At 39.8% G+C, this 20,662-nt stretch overlaps 1 protein-coding gene across 1 annotated transcript in view; it reads right to left on the reverse strand.

Moving 5' to 3' along the window:
• The window catches only part of LOC110579002 (cell surface glycoprotein CD200 receptor 2-like), a 52,278-nt gene that overhangs the window by 23,901 nt on the left and 7,715 nt on the right, over positions 1 to 20,662 (reverse strand). The gene's annotated exons all lie outside the window — the stretch shown is intronic.

The raw sequence follows: 20,662 nt of genomic DNA on the forward strand, positions 1-20,662 counted from the left end.
CAGGCAGCAACCCCTTCGACCTCAGCCACAGCAACTTCTTCCTAGAAACATCGCCAAAGGCACAAAAAGCAAAGGAAAAAATGAACTATTGGGACTTCATCAAGATAAAAAGCTTTTGCACAGCAAAAGAAACAGTCAACAAAACCAAAAGACAACCGACAGAATGGGAGAAGATATTTGCAAATGACATATCAGATAAAGGGCTAGTATCCAAAATCTATAAAGAACTTCTTAAACTCAACACGCAAAGAACAAATGATCCAATCAAGAAATGGGCAGAAGACATGAACAGACATTTTTCCAAAGAAGACATCCAAATGTCCAACACACATGAAAAAGTGCTCAAGATCCCTTGGCATCAGGGAAATCCAAATCAAAACCTCAATGAACTACCACCCACACCAGTCAGAATGGCTAAAATTAACAAGTCAGGAAACAAAAGATGTTGGCAAGGATGCAGAGAAAGGGGAACCCTCCTCCACTGTTGGTGGGAATGCAAGCTGGTGCATCTACTCTGGAAAACAGTATGGAGGTTCCTCAAAAAATTGAAAATAGAGCTACTGTATGACCCAGCAATTGCACTCCTGGGTATTTACCCCAAAGACACAAATGTAGTGATCTGAAGGGGTATGTGCATCCCAATGTTTATAGTGGCAATGTCCACAATAACCAAACTATGGAATGAGCCAAGATGTCCATCAACAGATGAATGGATAAAGAAGATGTGTAAGATTTATATATACACACAATGGAATATTTTGCAACCATCAAAAAAAAACCCACGAAATCTTGCTATATGCAATGACATGGATGGAACTAGAGGGTATTATGCTAAGCGAAATAAGTCAATCAGAGAAAGACATGTATCATATGATCTCACTGATAGGAGGAGTTCTTAATCTCAGGAAACAAACTGAGGGTTGCTGGAGTGGTGGGGGCTGGGAGGGATGGGGTGGCTGGGTGATAGACATTGGTGAGGGTATGTGCTATGGTGAGCGCTGTGAATTGTGTAAGACTGATGAATCACAGACCTGTACCTCTGAAACAAATAATACATTATATGTTTAAAAAAAAAGATAATAGGAAGGGAAAAATGAAGGGGGGAAAATCGGAGGGGGAGATGAACCATGAGGTACTATGGACTCTGAGAAACAAACTGAGGGTTCTAGAGGGGATGGGGTGGGGGGATGGGTTAGCCTGGTGATGGGTATTAAAGAGGGCACATATTGAATGGAGCACTGGGTGTTATATGCAAACAATGAATCATGGAACACTACATCAAAAACTAATGATGTACTGTATGGTGATTAACATAACAAAATAAAATTTAAAAAAAAAGAGATAATGGAGCAGGAGAGGATTTAAGTGCAAGTAAGAGGGAAATAATGTTGGTATGGAGAAAGGGAAGTCAAGAATTAGAGATGGTTTCATGGGGGAGGAAAGGCCAGTTCAGTTTCTCCAAACATTACAGTCCAAATTTGGCAAATATTATGTGCTATATAGGATACAGTATTGAAATTACAATATTGTTCAGAATGTGTATAAGTAGTACATGGTAGATAATTAACAAAATCAGTACACCTACTATTAGCATTATGTAATTAGAATATTTGCTTTTTAACTAAAATACTAATATTGATGCAAATTATAATTACATGGCTATATTTTGACTTTGTGGCTTAAAAGTTTGCAAAAATACTTTTTAATGTTATCTTACCTCCTCAACAACTAAGTAGCTTCTGTTTTTTTTTTCATTAACATTTTCTGCCAAAAAAAAAAAAATAAGCTGGAGTGAATGTAGAAAACATCATTATTTAATGAAAAATAGGAAAACAAAACAGTATACTATTGATAAGTGTGGTTTATTTTTTATAGAAGCCATAGTAAATCAGAAATGGACTATCAGAAATAAGAATGCTGCTTGCAGTTAATATACCTAAACAATATAATTCTGGATTTGGGGAAAGGAACCAGAATTATGCAACAGAAGCCAGATATATGAAATAAATGTGGCACATCCTTTTTGGTACATGAAATGAATTATTGTAATTCTTTTCTCAAATACAGATTAGCATACATTGTCTCTACCAAGATCTTGCCCTAATTGGCCTATTTCACTATGCTTGCATGCCTAAGTAACCAAGCAAAATCCCTCTTGTCATTTAGAGTCATCCAAATCTAACACCTTTAGGACATGCTTCTTGATTATGGGAGAGTTATTGTTAACATATTAATTTTACCCCATCAATTCCATATATCTGCCACAAGATTTGTGTGTATATATATATATATATATATATATACACAAACCCTGTTTGTTTCTCAGAGTCCATAGTCTCTCATGGTTTGTCTCTCCCTCCGATTTCCCCCCTTCATTTTTCCCTTCCTTCTCCTAATGTCCTCCATGCTATTCCTTATGTTCCACAAATAAGTGAAACCATATGATAATTGACTTTCTCTGCTTGACTTATTTCACTTAGCATAATCTCCTCCAGTCCCATCCATGTTGATGTAAAAGTTGGGTATTCATCCTTTCTGAAGGCTGAGTAATATTCGATTGTATGTATGGACCACATCTTCTTTATCCATTCATCTGTTGAAGGGCATCTCAGCTCTTTCCACAGTTTGGTTATTGCAGACATTGCTGCTATGAACATAGGGGTGCATATGGCCCTTCTTTTCACTACATCTGTGTCTTTGGGGTAAATACCCAGTAGTGCAATTGCTGGGTCATAGGGTAGCTCTATTTTCAATTTTTTGAGGAATCTCCACACTGTTTTCCAAAGTGGCTGTACCAACTTGCATTCCCACCAACAGTGTAAGAGGGTCCCCTTTCTCCACAACCTCTCCAACATTTGTTGTTTCTTGCCTTGTACATTTTTGCCATTCTAACTGGTGTAAGGTGGTATCTCAATGTGGTTTTGATTTGAATTTCCCTGATGGCTAATGATGATGAACATTTTTTCATGTGTCTGTTAGCCATTGTATGTCTTCTTCAGAGAAGTGTCTTCTCATATCTTCCACCCATTTTTGACTTGATTATTTGTTTTTTGGGTGTTGAGTTTGAGAAATTCTTTATAGATCTTGGATACCAGCCCTTTATCTGTAGTGTTATTTGCAAATATCTTCTCCCATTCTGTGGGTTGCCTCTTTGTTTTGTTGACTGTTTCCTTTGCTGTGCAGAAGCTTTTTATCTTGATGAAGTCCCAAAAGTTCATTTTTGCCTTTGTTTCACTAGCCTTTGGAGATGTATCTTGAAATAAGTTGCTATGGCCGATGTCAAAGAGGTTATTGCCTATGTTTTCTAGGATTTTGATGGATTCTTGTCTCACATTGAGGTCTTTCATTCATTTTGAGTTTATCTTTGTGTATGGTATTAGAGAATGGTCAAGTTTCATTCTTCTGCACGTGGCTGTCCAATTTTCCCAGCACAATTTATTGAAGAGATTGTATTTTTTCCATTGCATGTTTTTTCCTGCTTTGTCAGGAAAAAGATTATTTTTTGGATAAGATTATTTGACCATAGAGTTGAGGGTCCATATCTGGGTCTCTATTCTGTTCCATTGGTCTATATGGTTGTTTTTGTGCTAGTACCATGAAGTACTTGTGATCACTGCTTTGTAATATAGCTTGAAATCAGGTAACATGATGCCCCCAGCTTTGTTTTTCCTTTTCCATTTCCTTGGTGATTCGGGGTCTTTTCTGATTCCATACAAATTTTAGGATTGTTTGTGGTCTGGTAGATATCCAGCTCAATTCCAGGGGCCGTTTGGAATAGGGTCCCCTACTCCCCCACCATCTTTTCCAAGTACCCCTGGTAACACAACCTTGATAATGTTGTGTTAATGTAGGTTTATCAACTCTCACAAATGTACTACTGTAGCATGGGTGATGTAGAGAGAGGGGGTGACCATGCTTGTGTTGGGACAGGGATAATATAGGAACTCTCTGCACTTTCCACTCAATTTTGCTGTGAACCTAAAACTGTTCTAAAAACTGAAGTCTATTAAATGTATATATAACTGTAAAATAAAATATATGTTCAAGGATGTCTCAGAGTTCATGAAGTTCACTTCTGTGATTTTATTTTAAACAGTTTTGACTCATTAATAGTTCAAATCATTGTTATAATAAAATTGCTTTATTAATTCCAATTCTAGGGTATTTAGCAAGACATCATCCTAAGTCAAGGTTTTGTGGCTTTAAGGATTCATGAATGATGAATTCCTATAGGAGAGATGTGCAGACTAAATTTCTCAGTTACAGTAATAGCAGGGTGTTTCTCATCTCCAATATTCAGAAATAAATGGGGAGTTGCAAAGGAGGTAATTGGAAAAACAACCTAATCCTGAAGTCACCTTTCTTCCAGGTCTTTGAAACTGACATGAGTGCATGGCAGCAACTTTCAGTTATTTATTAATTCTGGCAGCAATATCAAACTCAGTCTAACAAAAAGAGATGTCAACAAAGGAATTGCCAGCTCTGAGAGGCACTGTTTGTTTGTTTGTTTGTTTGTTTAAATTCAGTTTAGTTAACATATTCTGTATTATTAGTTACAGGGGTAGAATTTAGTGATTTATCAGTTGCTTATAACACCCAGTTCTCATTACATAATGTGCCCTCCTAAATGCCCATCACCCAAATACCCCATTTCCCCACCCACCTCCCCTCCAGCAACCCTGAGTTTGTTTCCTAGCATTAAGAGTCTCTTATAGTTTGCCTCCCTCTCTGTTTTCATCTTCATTTATTTTTCTTTCCCTTCCCCTATGTTAATCTGTTTTGTTTCTTAAATTCCACATATAAGTGCAATCATATGGTATTTGTCTTTTTTTGACTGACTTATTTCGCTTAGCATAATACCCTCTAGTTCCATCTATGTCATTGCAAGGGGCAAGATTTCATTCTTTTTGATGGCTGAGTAATATTTCACTAAGTAATAAAATAATCTTTATCCATTCAGCTGTCAATGGACATCTGGGCTCTTTCCATACTTTGGCTGTTGTGGGCATTGCTGCTATAAACATTCCGGTGCACGTGCCCCTTTGAATAGCTATGTTTGTATCCTTTAGATAAATACCTAGTAGTGCAATTGCAGGATCATAAGGTAGCTCTATTTTTAACTTTTTGAGGAACCTCCATACTGTTTTCCAGAGTGGCTGCAGCAGTTTTCATTCCCACCAACAGTGTAAGAGGGTTGCCCTTTCTCTGCATCCTCATCAACACCTGTTGTTTCCTGTGATGTTAATTTTAGCCATTCTGACTGGTATGAGGTGGTATCTCATTATGGTTTTGATTTGTATTTCCCTGATGTGGAGTGATGTTGAGCATGTGTCGGCCATTTTTATGTCTTTTTTGGAGAAATGTCTGTACATGTCTTCTGCCCATTTCTTGACTGGATTTTTTGTTTTTTGGGGTGTTGAGTTTCATAAGCTCTTTATAGATTTTTATACTAGTCCTTTATCTGATAAATCATTTGCAAATATCACCTCCCCTTCTGGCATTTGTCTTTTAGTTTTGTTGACTGTTTCCTTTGCTGTGCAAAAACATTTTATCCTGATTAAGTCCCAGTAGTTCTTTTTTGCTTTTGTTTCCCTTGCCTTGGAGATGTGTCCAGGAAGAAGTTGCTGTGGCCAAGGTCAAAGAGGTTGCTCTCTGTGTTCTCCTCTAGGATTTTGATGGATTCCTGTCTCACATTTAGGTCTTTCATCCATTTTAAGAGGCAGTGGTTCTAAGACCTTGCTCCTTCTGTACCCTGAATGAGGCTGAGGGCAGCAGAGTGAGCTAAGTGGAGGCTAAGTAGGCTGGCATCCTGTCCCTCCACATTCCTTCAACAGTTTGTTTTTTAAACATTGTGTTTCTCTGTCTTTTATTTGAAAAAAAAAATTTTACACTTAAAGCCAATAATATTGTTTTGAAACCCTTTCTTGCAAATTAATGCACTCTCTTTTATTGGAAGTATAGCCATAGAGGTGAGGATCTGCCCTGCAAGAAGAGAGGGAGGTGACCCCAGCACTGGCTGAGAGTGAATGAGACAGTCCCTTCAAGTCTGAGCATCCATAAACATGACATCTTATTATAATACTGGGTAGTCGGATTACATACATAAGTAAGGCACAGTTACTCTCCTCAGTAAATAATGCTAAAATATTTTTTAAAAATCACTTTAATAATGGATATTGGAAAATGGTGGTTTAAAGAAATGGGTTTTTCTCTTCTCCCTTCTTAAAGTTTACTAAATTATCAGTAGGAAAATTTTTTCCATATAGACTTGCAAAAACAAAGAACATGGATGAGATGAGCAGATAAAAATTTTCAACTTGTTTTTAAATGAAAAATGAACAGAAGGCGGTAAATAATTTAAGGTAGAAATAAGTAAGAATCTTGGTGCCCATAGAACACCAAGAAGACTTTAGAATAGGAAAGGCTAAATATATTTAAAAAGGGGGGCAAGTGGGGGGGGTGAAGTGTGAGCTAAAAGTTGGAAGCTTCTTTGAAGGTCTGTATTAAGAAGAGGTAGGCTGCCAAGTCCACTCCCACCCTGTGCAGCCAGGTCACTTCACCTTCCTCAAACTTCAGGAAACAGGAAGTTTGACCAGAAAAGGTAAACTGCAGAGATTCCAGAGTCAAGGATCCAGACATAATAGAGTGTGGAGAGGAAGTACCAGACTGAAGAGAGGTATTAAAGAAAAGTCTGAGTTCTGAACAGTCTCTCTCTCTCTCTCTCTCTCTCTCTCTCTCACACACACACACACACACACACGCACGCACACACACACGCACACACACACACACACACTCTTCTTCCCTGCTCCCATAACACTAATAGTCAGGGTTATCCTTCTAAGACAATAGACTGGAGAGTTATTTTCTGCAGAACCTAAGAAGTTTCAGAGAAAAGTCCTTTAAATAACTAAAGAATCTGTATTTAATTTTTTCCATTTACCTCCTTGAAGCTAACTAGATAACAAGATCACCCAGAGATAACATAGCATCCAATCAGTTCATTTTGAATGCTCAGTGCTTGAAATGAATGGTTAGCCAAGGATACCAATGAGTTAAGGAAAGCCTCATACATAAAGAGATTAAAACTAGCAAATGTCTGGAAGGTAGAAGGAACTCAGATTAAACAGACATGGAATCAAGCAGAGCACTGTGAGAAAGAGTGCTCAGGACAATAGCTGTGCAGCAGGTCTAGTGACTACCCAGGCCAGATTAGAACAAGAGTATGTAAAACTCAAGGATTTCTTCAAGAAAAAAAAAATAGAACTGATGGATTACCCAATAAATTTGACCATGTGGAAAGTAGGATTAAGTGGGATTTTTCTACCATAAGAACTCTTAATCATAGGAAACAAACAGAGCTGCTAGAGGAGAAGAGGGTGGGGGGGATGGGGTAACTGGGTGATGGGTATTAAGGAGGGCACATATATAATGAGCAGTGTGTGTTATATAAGATTGATGAATCACTGAACTCTACCTCTGAAACTAATAATACACTATATGTTAATAAATTGGATTTAGGGAGGAGGGAAAGATGGCGAGGGAGTAAGGGACCCTATTTCAACTGGTCCCCAGAATTGAGGTGGGTATCTACCAGACCACTCTGAGCACCCACGAAACCAGCCTGAGATGTAAGAAGATCTGGATCTCTACAAACAGAATATCGCAGGTGGTTGGTTTTGAGGTACGAAGTGGGGAGCTGTGATTCCACCGGCAGATATTGGAGGATAAACTGCAGCGGGAGGGAGCCTGGCCATGGGGATCCTACACCGCTGGTGAGTGACAGCTTCGCTCACTGGGGACAGGGCACAGGCTCGCAGACCAGTAGCGGTGGGGAAAGGACTTTAGGGCAGCCTCCGGGGTGGAAACCTGGAGCAGCGGGGTCACGCGTGCCATCTGGGGCGGCTGGAGGTTTTAGAAGCACAAAGGGCAGAGACGTGCTCCGACCTGGAGGCAGGACTGGGAGTGCTTTGGAGGGACACACAACCCAGGACGCTGCAGTTTATAGCAGCACGGACAGAAACGGAGACGGTGTGGCCTGGAGAGCTCACTGAAGAACAGACTGCGATCTCTCTGCTCTGAGGCAGAGGGTTGGAAACAGTCTCTTCTGCTCTGACTCACGGAAGAGACACGGAAAGCCGCCAGGAAAGCCGCCAGAGAACAAAAGCCCCAAAACTCATTCCCGCTGAGCCCACCCCCCACCACACGGGGGCAGGGCAACTCCGCCCAAACAGGGTTGCCTGAGTAACAATGCGGCAGGCCCCTCCCCCAGAAGACAGGGTGGGAAAACAAGAGGACAGAAACCCTAAGGTCCCAAGAAAACAGGTGCATCTTGCTTAGGTTCTGGTCAATAATTTGTACTCTATACATTCTCTCAAACACCCATCAACAGAATGACTAGGAGGAGGAGCCCCCAAAATAGAAAAGACTCAGAGATTATGACTTATGCTGCAAATTTACAAATGGATGCAGATATAACCAAGATGTCGGAGATGGAATTCAGGCTAGCAATTGTGAAGACAATGGCTAGAATGGAGAAATCAATTAATGGCAACATAGAGTCTCTAAGGACAGAAGTAAAAGGTGAATTGGCAGAACTTAAAAATGCTATCAATGAGATCCAATCCAATCTAGATAATCTAAAAGCTAGGGTAACTGAGGCAGAAGAGCAAATAAGCGACCTGGAAAACAATATAATAGATAAAAAGGGAAAAGAGGAGGCCAGGGAAAACAACTCAGAATCCATGAAAATAGAATCACAGAAATAAGTGACACCATGAAGCGTTCCAATGTCAGAATAATTGGAATCTCGGAGGGAGTGGAGAGAGAGAGAGGACTAGAAGATATATTTGAGCAAATCGTAGCTGAGAACTTCCCTAATCTGGGGAATGAAACAAACGTTCGAGTCCTAGAGGCAGAGAGGACCCCTCCTAAGATCAAGGAAAACAGGCCAACACCCCGGCATGTAATAGTAAAACTTGCAAATCTTAGAACCAAGAAAACCATCTTAAGGGCAGTTAGGGGGAAGAGATTCCTTACGTACAGAGGGAGGAACATCAGAATAACGTCAGACCTATCCACAGAGACCTGGCAAGCCAGAAAGGCCTGGCAAGACATATTCAGGGTACTAAATGAGAAGAACATGCAGCCAAGAATACTTTATCTGGAAAGACTTTCATTTAGAATGGATGGAGAGATGCAGAGCTTCCACAACCGGCAGAAACTGAAAGAATATGTGACTAAGCTGGCCCTGCAAGAAATATTAAGGGGGGTTCTATAAAAGGAGAAAGACCCCAAGAGTGATATGCAACAGAAATTTACAGGCACAATCTATAAAAACAGCATCTTCACAGGCAACATGATGACAATTAATTCATATCTTTCAATAATCACTCTCAATGTGAATGGCCTAAATGCTCCCATAAAATGGCACAGGGTTGCAGATTGGATAAAAAGACAGGACCCATCCATATGCTGTCTACAAGAGACTCATTTTGAACCTAAAGATACATCCAGACTGAAAGCGAAGGGATGGAGACCCATCTTCCATGCCAGTGGACCTCAAAAGAAAGCTGGGGTAGCAATTCTTATATCAGACAAATTAGATTTTAAACTAAAGTCTGTAATAAGAGACACAAAAGGACACTATATCATTCTTAAAGGGTCTATCCAACAAGAAGATCTAACAATTGTAAATATCTATGCCCCAAATATGGGAGCAGCCATCTACATAAGCCAATTGTTAACCAAAAAAAAGAGTCATATTGATAACAATAGGTTAATTGTAGGAGACCTCAGTACTCCACTCTTAGCAATGGACAGATCATCTAAGCAGAAAATCAACAAGGAAACAAGAGCTTTGAATGATACATTGGACCAAATGGACATCATAGATATTTACAGAACATTCCACCCTAAAACAACAGAATACTCATTCTTCTCAAGCACACATGGAACTTTCTCCAGAATAGACCATATACTGGGTCACAAATCAGGTCTCAACCTATACCAAAAGATTGAGATTATTCCCTGCATATTCTCAGACCACAATGCTCTAAAACTGGAACTCAATCATAAGAAAAAATTTGGCAGTGGGCGGAGCAAGATGGCGGAGGAGTAGGAGACCTGGATTTCGTCTCCTCTCAGGAATTCAGCTGGATAGGGATCAAACCATTCTGAACACCTACAAACTCAACAGGAGGTCAAAGAAAAGAAGAGCAACAACTCTCTCATCAGAAAAGCGACCACTTTCTGGAAGGTAGGACGTGCGGAGAAGTGAATCCGAGGCGATATTCGGGAGGATAGACGGCGGGGGAGGGGCCTCCGGCGGCCGCTTCTGGCAAGTGATAGAGCCGCGGAGCACAAAATCGGAACTTTTAAAAGTCTGCTCCACTGAGGGACGTCACTCTGGTGGCTAAGCGGGGGGTGGAACCCTCCGGGACAGTGTGGTCTCAGGACCCACGGGTCACAGAAAGACTGGGGGTGCCTGAGTGTGGCAGAGCTCCCAGGTATCGGAGCAGGGAAGCCGGCTGCAGAGGCGGAGCCCAGGCGCGGGCTCTCAGCTCGGGGTTGCCATAAACGGTGATCCGCGGCACAGTCGGGCCACTGCTCCTCCAGCAGGGACCCAACAAGCGGCAGATCCGGGGAGACTCACCTTCCTCCCCTGGGAGGAGCCGCGCGGGAGTGCACCGCAGGGATCTGCTGGGTTTGGAGACTCCACCCGGAGTCGGGTGCCAGAGATAGAAACGCGCGGTCACAGGCCGGGTGAGCACGGAGTGCGGCTGGAGACCAGGGAGACGGGAGTGACTGACGGCTTTTCTCTGGGGGCTCACTGAGAAGCGGGACCCCGAGTTCTCGGCTCCTCCGGGGCGGAGATTGGGAGGCCGCCATTTTCACTCTCCGCCTCCAAAGCTGTACGGAAAGCTCGCAGGGAACAAAAGCCCCGGAGAGCAAACCCCAGCAGATTACTTAGCTGGGAGGGGGCAAGGGCGGGGCAATTCTGCCTCCGGCAAAGACATTTGGAAACCACGGCAACAGGCCCCTCCCCAGAAGATCAGCGAGAACAGCCAGCCAAGACCAAGTTTACCCATCAATGAGAACGGCAGAACTCCAGCTCTAGGGGACTACTGCACATAGAATTCATGGCTTTTTTACCATGATTCTGTAGTCTTTCAAAGTTAATTTTTTTTAACTGTCTTTTTTTCTTTTTTTATTCTTTTTGAATTTTTCTTTTTCCCTTTTTCAACCAACATCTTATCAATCCCTTTTTTTTTAAAAAAAAAACATTTTTATTTTTCATTTTTAGAGTCATATTCTATCCCTTCATAGTAGTTACCCATATTTTTGGCTTATATATATAAGTTGTTCTCTCTTTAAAATTTTGAGATAGTTTCTTCTAACAGATCAAAATATACCCTAAATCTCTAGTATATGGTGTTTTCTGTTCCCCTGCCTGATCACATCCTCTCCCTTTTTTTTTTCTTTTTTTAAATCCTCTTCTTTCTTTTTTCAAACAACTTCTTATCAATTCCTTTTATAAAATTTTTTATAATTTCCATCTTTACAGTCCTATTCCATCCCTTCATCATATCAACCCTTATTTTTGTACATATATAAGTTTTTCTTTCTTTAAAATTTTGGGAGGCACTTTCTTCTAAAAGACCAAAATACACCCCAAATCTAGTGTGTGGCACTGATCATATTTGATCACATTCTGGTTTTTTTGTTGTTGTTTTGTTTTGTTTTTTTTTGTTTTTATCTTTATCTTTTTCTTTTTTTTCTTTTTCTTTTTTCTCTCTTTCCCTTTCTTTTCCCACTGCTTCAGGTTTTTTCTGATTTGTTTAGAGTATATTTTCTGGGGACGTTGTTACTCTGCTAGCATTTTGTTCTCTCATTAATCTATTCTCCTCTGCACAAAATGACAAGACGGAAAAAATCACCTCAACAAAAAGAACAAGAGGTAGTACCGACTGCCAGGGACCTACTCAATACGGACATTAGTACAATGTCAGATCTAGAGTTCAGAATCATCACTTTAAAGATATTAGCTGGGCTTGAAAAAAATATGGAAGTTATTAGAGAAACCCTTTCTGGAGAAGTAAAAGAACTAAAATCCAACCAAGTAGAAATCAAAAAGGCTATTAATGAGGTGCAATCAAAAATGGGGGCGCTAACTGCTAGAATAAATGAGGCAGAAGAGAGAATCAGTAATATAGAAGATGAAATGATGGAAAATAAAGAAGCTGAGAAAAAGAGAGATAAACAACTACTGGATCACGAGGGCAGAATTCGAGAGATAAGCGATACCATAAGACGAAACAACATTAGAATAATTGGGATCCCAGAAGAAGAAGAAAGAGAGAGAGGGGCAGAAGGTATAATGGAGCAAATTATAGCAGAGAACTTCCCTAATTTGGGGAAGGAAACAGGCATGAAAATCCAGGAAGCACAGAGAACCCCTCTCAAAATCAATAAAAATAGGTCAACACCCCGACATCTAATAGTAAAACTTACGAGTCTCATAGACAAAGAGAAAATCCTGAAAGCAGCTCGGGAGAAGAGATATGTAACCTACAAGGGTAGAAACATTAGATTGGCAACAGACCTATCCACAGAGACCTGGCAGGCCAGAAAGGACTGGCAGGATATATTCAGAGCACTAAATGAGAAAAATATGCAGCCAAGAATACTATATCCAGCTAGGCTGTCATTGAAAATTGAAGGAGAGATAAAAAGCTTCCAGGACAAACAAAAACTAAAGGAATTTGCAAACACAAAACCAGCCCTACAGGAAATCTTGAAAGGAGTCCTCTAAGCAAAGAGAGACCCCAAAAGCAACATAGACCAGAAAGGAACACAGACAATATACGGTAACAGTCACCTTACAGGCAATACAATGGCACTAAATTCCTATCTTTCAATAGTTACCCTGAATGTAAATGGGCTCAATGCCCCAATCAAAAGACACAGGCTATCAGACTGGATTAAAAAACAAGACCCATCGATATGCTGTCTGCAAGAGACTCATTTTCGACCCAAAGACAGCCCCAGATTGAAAGTGAGGGGGTGGAAAACCATTTACCATGCTAATGGACACCAAAAGAAAGCTGGGGTGGCAATCCTTATATCAGACAAATTAGATTTTAAACCAAAGACTGTAATAAGAGATGAGAAAGGACACTATATCATACTTAAAGGATCTATCCAACAAGAAGATCTAACAATTGTAAATATCTATGCCCCTAACATGGGAGCAGCCAATTATATAAGCCAATTAATAACAAAAGCAAAGAAACACATCGACAACAATACAATAATAGTGGGGGACTTTAACACCCCCCTCACTGAAATGGACAGATCATCTAAGCAAAAGATCAACAAGGAAATAAAGACTTTAAATGACACACTGGACCAAATGGACTTTACAGACATATTCAGAACATTCCACCCCAAAGCAACGGAATACACATTCTTCTCTAGTGCCCATGGAACATTCTCCAGAATAGATCACATCCTAGGTCATAAATCAGGTCTCAACCGGTACCAAAAGATTGGAATCATTCCCTGCCTATTTTCAGACCACAATGCTTTGAAACTAGAGCTCAATCACAAGACAAAAGTCAGAAAGAACTCAAATACATGGAGGCTAAAGAGCATCCTACTAAAGAACGAATGGGTCAACCAGGAAATTAAAGAAGAATTAAAAAAATACATGGAAACCAATGAAAATGAAAACACAACTATTCAAAATCTTTGGGATGCAGCAAAGGCAGTCCTAAGAGGAAAGTATATAGCAATACAAGCCTTTCTCAAGAAGCAAGAAAGGTCTCAAGTATACAACCTAACCCTACACCTAAAGGAGCTGGAGAAAGAACAGCAAATAAAGCCTAAACCCAGCAGGAGAAGAGAAATAATCAAGATCAGAGCAGAAATCAATGAAATAGAAACTAAAAGAACAGTAGAACAGATCAACAAAACTAGGAGCTGGTTCTTTGAAAGAATTAACAAGATTGATAAACCCCTGGCCAGACTTATCAAAAAGAGAAGAGAAATGACCCACATCAACAAAATCATGAATGAAAGAGGAGAGATCACAACCAACACCAAAGAAATACAAACAATTATAAGAACATATTATGAGCAACTCTATGCCAGCAAATTAAATAACCTGGAAGAAATGGATGCATTCCTAGAGATGTACCAACTACCAAAACTGAACCAGGATGAAATAGAAAACCTGAACAGACCTATAACCACTAAGGAAATTGAAGCAGTCATCAAAAATCTCCCAAAAAACAAAAGCCCAGGGCCAGATGGCTTCCCAGGGGAATTCTACCAAACATTTCAAGAAGAATTAATACCTGTTCTTCTGAAACTGTTCCAAAAAATAGAAATGGAAGGAAAACTTCCCAACTCATTTTATGAGGCCAGCATTACCTTGATCCCAAAACCAGACAAAGACCCCATCAAAAAGGAGAATTACAGACCAATATCCCTGATGAACATGGATGCAAAAATTCTCACCAAAATACTAGCCAATAGGATCCAACAGTACATTAAAAGGATTATTCACCATGACCAAGTGGGATTTATCCCTGGGCTGCAAGGTTGGTTCAACATCTGCAAATCAATCAATGTGATACAATACATTAACAAAAGAAAGAACAAGAATCATATGATCCTCTCAATAGATGCAGAAAAAGCATTTGACAAAGTACAGCATCCTTTCTTGATCAAAACTCTTCAGAGTATAGGCATAGAGGGTACATACCTCAATATCATAAAAGCCATCTATGAAAAACCTACAGCGAATATCATTCTCAATGGGGAAAAACTGAGAGCTTTCCCCCTAAGGTCAGGAATGCGGCAGGGATGTCCACTATCACCACTGCTATTCAACATAGTATTGGAAGTCCTAGCCACAGCAATCAGACAACAAAAAGAAATCAAAGGCATCCAAATTGGCAAGGAAGAAGTCAAACTCTCACTCTTTGCAGATGATATGATACTTTATGTGGAAAACCCAAAAGACTCCACCCCAAAACTGCTAGAACTCATACAGGAATTCAGTCAAGTGGCAGGATATAAAATCAATGCACAGAAGTCAGTGGCATTCCTATACACCAACAACAAGACAGAAGAAAGAGAAATTAAGGAGTCGATCCCATTTATAATTGCACCCAAAACCATAAGATACCTAGGAATAAATCTAACCAAAGAGACAAAGGATCTGTACTCAGAAAACTATAAAATACTCATGAAAGAAATTGAGGAAGACACAAAGAAATGGAAAAACATTCCATGCTCATGGATTGGAAGAACAAATATTGTGAAGATGTCAATGCTACCTAGAGCAATCTACACATTCAATGCAATCCCCATCAAAATACCATCCACTTTTTTCAAAGAAATGGAACAAATAATCCTAAAATTTGTATGGAACCAGAAAAGACCCCGCATAGCCAGAGGAATGTTGAAAAAGAAAAGCAAAGCCGGCGGCATCACAATTCCGGACTTCCAGCTCTATTACAAAGCTGTCATCATCAAGACAGCATGGTACTGGCACAAAAACAGACACATAGATCAATGGAACAGAATAGAGAGCCCAGAAATGGACCCTCAACTCTATGGTCAACTCATCTTTGACAAAGCAGGAAAGAATGTCCAATGGAACAAAGACAGTCTCTTCAACAAATGGTGTTGGGAAAATTGGATAGCCACATGCAGAAGAATGAAACTGGACCATTTCCTTACACCACACACAAAAATAGACTCCAAATGGTTGAAAGACCTCAATGTGAGACAGGAGTCCATCAAAATCCTAAAGGAGAACACAGGCAGCAACCTCTTTGACCTCAGCCGAAGCAACTTCTTCCTAGAAACATCGCCAAAGGCAAGGGAGGCAAGGGCAAAAATGAACTATTGGGACTTCGTCAAGATAAAAAGCTTTTGCAAAGCAAAGGAAACAGTCAACAAAACCAAAAGACAACCAACAGAATGGGAGAAGATATTTGCAAATGACATATCAGATAAAGGGCTAGTATCCAAAATCTATAAAGAACTCATCAAACTCAACACCCAAAGAACAAAGAATCCAATCAAGAAATGGGCAGAAGACATGAAAAGACATTTTTCCAAAGAAGACATCCAAATGGCCAACAGACACATGAAAAAGTGCTCAATATCGCTCGGCATCAGGGAAATCCAAATCAAAACCTCAATGAGATACCACCTCACACCTGTCAGAATGGCTAAAATTAACAAGTCAGGAAATGACAGATGTTGGCGGGGATGCGGAGAAAGGGGAACCCTCCTACACTGTTGGTGGGAATGCAAGCTGGTGCAGCCACTCTGGAAAACTGTATGGAGGTTCCTCAAAAAGTTGAAAATAGAGCTACCATATGATCCAGCAATTGCACTACTGGGTATTTACCCCAAAGATACAAAAGTAGGGATCCGAAGGGGTACGTGCACCCCGATGTTTATAGCAGCAATGTCCACAATAGCCAAACTGTGGAAAGAGCCAAGATGTCCATCAACAGATGAATGGATAAAGAAGATCTGGTATATATATACAATGGAATATTATGCAGCCATCAAAAGGAACGAGATCTTGCCATTTGCAACGACGTGGATGGAACTGGAGGGTATTATGTTGAGTGAAATAAGTCAAACAGAGAAAGACATGTATCATATGATCTCACTGATATGAGGAATTCTTAATCTCAGGAAACAAACTGAGGGTTGCTGGAATGGGGGGTGGGGTGGGAAGGATGGGGTGACTGGGTGATAGACACTGGGGAGGGTATGTGCTCTGGTAAGCGCTGTGAATTTTGCAAGACTGTTGAATCTCAGATCTGTACCTCTGAAACAAATAATGCAATATATGTTAAGAAAAAAAGAAGAAGAAGAAGGTAGCGGGAGGGGAAGAATGAAGCGGGGGAAATCGGAGGGGTAGACGAACCATGAGAGACGATGGACTCTGAAAAACAAACAGGGTTCTAGAGGGGAGGGGGGTGGGGAGGATGGGTTAGCCTGGTGGTGGGTACTGAGGAGGGCACGTTCTGCATGGAGCACTGGGTGTTATGCACAAACAATGAATCATGGAACACTTCATCTAAAACTAATGATGTAATGTATGGGGATTAACATAAGAATAAAAAAAAAATTAAAAAAAAAAAAAAGAAAAAAAAAGAAAAAATTTGGCAGAAATTCAAACACTTGGAAGCTAAAGACCGCTCTGCTCAAGAATGTTTGGGTCAATCAGGAAATCAAAGAAGAACTTAAACAATTCATGGAAATCAATGAGAACGAAAACACATTGGTCCAAAACCTATGGCATACTGAAAAGGCAGTCCTAAGGGGGAAATACATAGCCATCCAAGCCTCACTCAAAAAAATAGAAAAATCCCGAATTAACCAACTAACTCTACACCTTAAAGAACTAGAGAAAAAACAACAGATGATGCCTAAGCCATGCATTAGAAGAGAAATAATTAAAATTAGAGCAGAAATCAATGAATTAGAAACCAGAAACACAATAGATCAGATCAACGAAACTAGAAGTTGGTTCTTTGAAAGAATTAATAAGATTGATAAACCACTGGCCAGACTTATCCAAAAGAAAAGAGAAAAGACCCAAATTATTAAATTATGAATGAAAGGGGAGAGATCATGACTAACATCAAGGAAATAGAAACAATTATTAGAAATTATTATCAACAACTATATGCCAATAAACTGAGCAATCTGGATGAAATGGAGGCCTTCCTGGAAACCTATAAGCTGCCAAGACTGAAACAGGAAGAAATTGACAACCTGAATAGGCCAATAATCAGTAACGAGATTGAAGCAGTGATCAAAAACCTCCCAAAAAACAAGAGTCTAGGGCCTGATGGATTCCCTGGGGAATAATACCAAACATTCAAAGAGGAAATAATACCTATTCTACTGAAGCTGTTTCAAAAAATAGAAACAGAAGGAAAACTTCCAAACTCATTCTATGAGGCCAGCATTACCTTAATCCCCAAACCAGGCAAAGACCCCATCAAAAAGGAGAATTTCAGACCAATATCCCTGATGAATATGGATTCCAAAATCCTCAAAAAAAATCCTAGCTAATAGGATCCAACAATACATTAAAAGGATTATCCACCACGACCAAGTGGGATTTATCACCGGGATGCAAGGGTGGTTCAACATTTGCAGATCAATCAATGTGATAGAACACATTAATAAGAGGAGGGAGAAGAACCATATGTTCCTCTCAATTGATGCAGAAAAAGCATTTGACAAAATACAACATCCTTTCCTGATTAAAACTCTTCAGAGTATAGGGATAGAGGGAACATTCCTCAAGTTCATAAAATCCAACTATGAAAAACCCACAGCGAATATCATCCTCAATGGGGAAAAGCTGAAAGCCTTTCCCTTAAGATCAGGAACACGTCAAGGATGCCCACTCTCGCCACTATTGTTCAACATAGTACTAGAAGTCCTAGCAACAGCAATCAGACAACAAAAAGAAATAAAAAGTATTAAAATTGTCAAAGAAGAAGTCAAACTCTCTCTTTTCACAGACAACATGATACTTTATGTGGAAAATCCAAAAGACTCTACCCTCAAATTACTAGACCTCATACAGCAATTCAGTAATGTGGCAGGATACAAAATCAATGCACAGAAATCAGTTGCTTTCTTATACACTAACAATGCAACTGTAGAAAGAGAAATTAGAGAAACAATTCCATTTACAATAGCACCAAAAACCATAAGATACCTGGGAATAAACCTAACCAAAGAGGTAAAGGATCTATACTCTAGGAACTACAAAATACTCATGAAAGAAATTGAAGAAGACACAAAAAGATGGAAAAATATTCCATGCTCATGGATCAGAAGAATAAGCATTGTTAAAATGTCTATGCTACCCAGAGCAATCTATACCTTCAACACCATCCAGATCAAAATTCCAATGACATTTTTCAAAGTGCTGGAACAAACAATCCTAAAATTTGTATGGAATCAGAAAAGACCCCGAATCGCCAAGGAAATGTTGAAAAAGAAAAACAAAGCTGGGGGCATCACATTGCCCAATTTCAAGCTATATTACAAAGCTGTGATCACCAAGGCAGCATGGTACTGGCACAAAAACAGACATATAGACCAATGGAACAGAATAGAGAACCCAGATATGGACCCTCAACTCTATGGTCAAATAATCTTTGACAAAGCAGGAAAAAACATGCAATGGAAAAAAGACAGTCTCTGCAATAAATGGTGCTGGGAAAATTGGACAGCCATGTGCAGAAGAATGAAACTCGACCATTCTCTAACACCATTCACAAAGATAAACTCAAAGTGGATGAAAGACCTCAATGTGAGACAGGAAACCATCAAAATCCTAGAGGAGAACATAGGCAGTAACCTCTTTGACATCACCCACAGCAACTTATTTCAAGATACATCTCCAAAGGCTAGTGAAACAAAAGCAAAAATGAACTTTTGGGACTTCATCAAGATAAAATCTTCTGCACAGCAAAGGAAACAGTCAACAAAACAAAGAGGCAACCCACAGAATGGGAGAAGATATTTGCAAATAACACTACAGATAAAGGGCTGGTATCCAAGATCTATAAAGAACTTCTCAAACTCAACATCCAAAAAACAAATAATCAAGTCAAAAAATGGGCAGAAGACATGCACAGACACTTCTCCAAAGAAGACATACAAATGGCTAAAAGACACATGAAAAAATGTTCATCATCATTAGCCATCAGGGAAATTCAAATCAAAACCACATTGAGATACCACCTTACACCAGTTAGAATGGCAAAAATGGACAGGGAAAGAAACAACAAATGTTGGAGAGGTTGTGGAGAAAGGGGAACCCTCTTACACTGTTGGTGGGAATGCAAGTTGGTACAGCCACTTTGGAAACAGCATGGCGGTTCCTCAAAAAATTAAAAATAGGGATACCCTATGACCCAGCAATTGCACTCCTGGGTATTTACCCCAAAGACACAGATGTAGTGAAAAGAAGGGCCATATGCACTGCAATGTTCATAGCAGCAATGTCCCCAATAGCCAAACTATGGAAAGAGCCAAGACGCCCTTCAACAGATGAATGGATAAAGAAGATGTGGCCCATAAATACAATCGAATATTACTCAGCCATCAGAAAGGATGAATACCCAACTTTTACATCAACATGGATGGGACTGGAGGAGATTATGCTAAGTGAAATAAGTCAAGCAGAGAAAGTCAATTATCATATGGTTTCATTTATTTGTGAAACATAAGGAATAGCATGGAGGACATTAGGAGAAGGAAGGGAAAAATGAAGGGGGGAAATCGGAGGGAGAGACAAAGCATGAGAGTATGGACTCTGAGAAACAAACAGGGTTTTAGAGGGCAGGGGGTAGGGGGGATTGGTTAGCCCAGTGATGGGTATTAAGGAGGGCACATACTGCATGGAGCACTGGGTGTTATACAAAAACAATGAATCATGGATCACCACATCAAAAAATAATGCCGTATGGTGCTAACATAACATAATAAAATTTTAAAATTTTAAAATATATATACATTTATAAAATAAATAAATAAAAATAAAAGCACAAAGATTTCTTTAAAAATACAATTTAGTCTTCTCCTAAAACCA

The sequence above is a fragment of the Neomonachus schauinslandi genome, chromosome 1 (assembly GCF_002201575.2).
Source record: "Neomonachus schauinslandi chromosome 1, ASM220157v2, whole genome shotgun sequence".
NCBI classification, from domain to species: domain Eukaryota; kingdom Metazoa; phylum Chordata; class Mammalia; order Carnivora; family Phocidae; genus Neomonachus; species Neomonachus schauinslandi.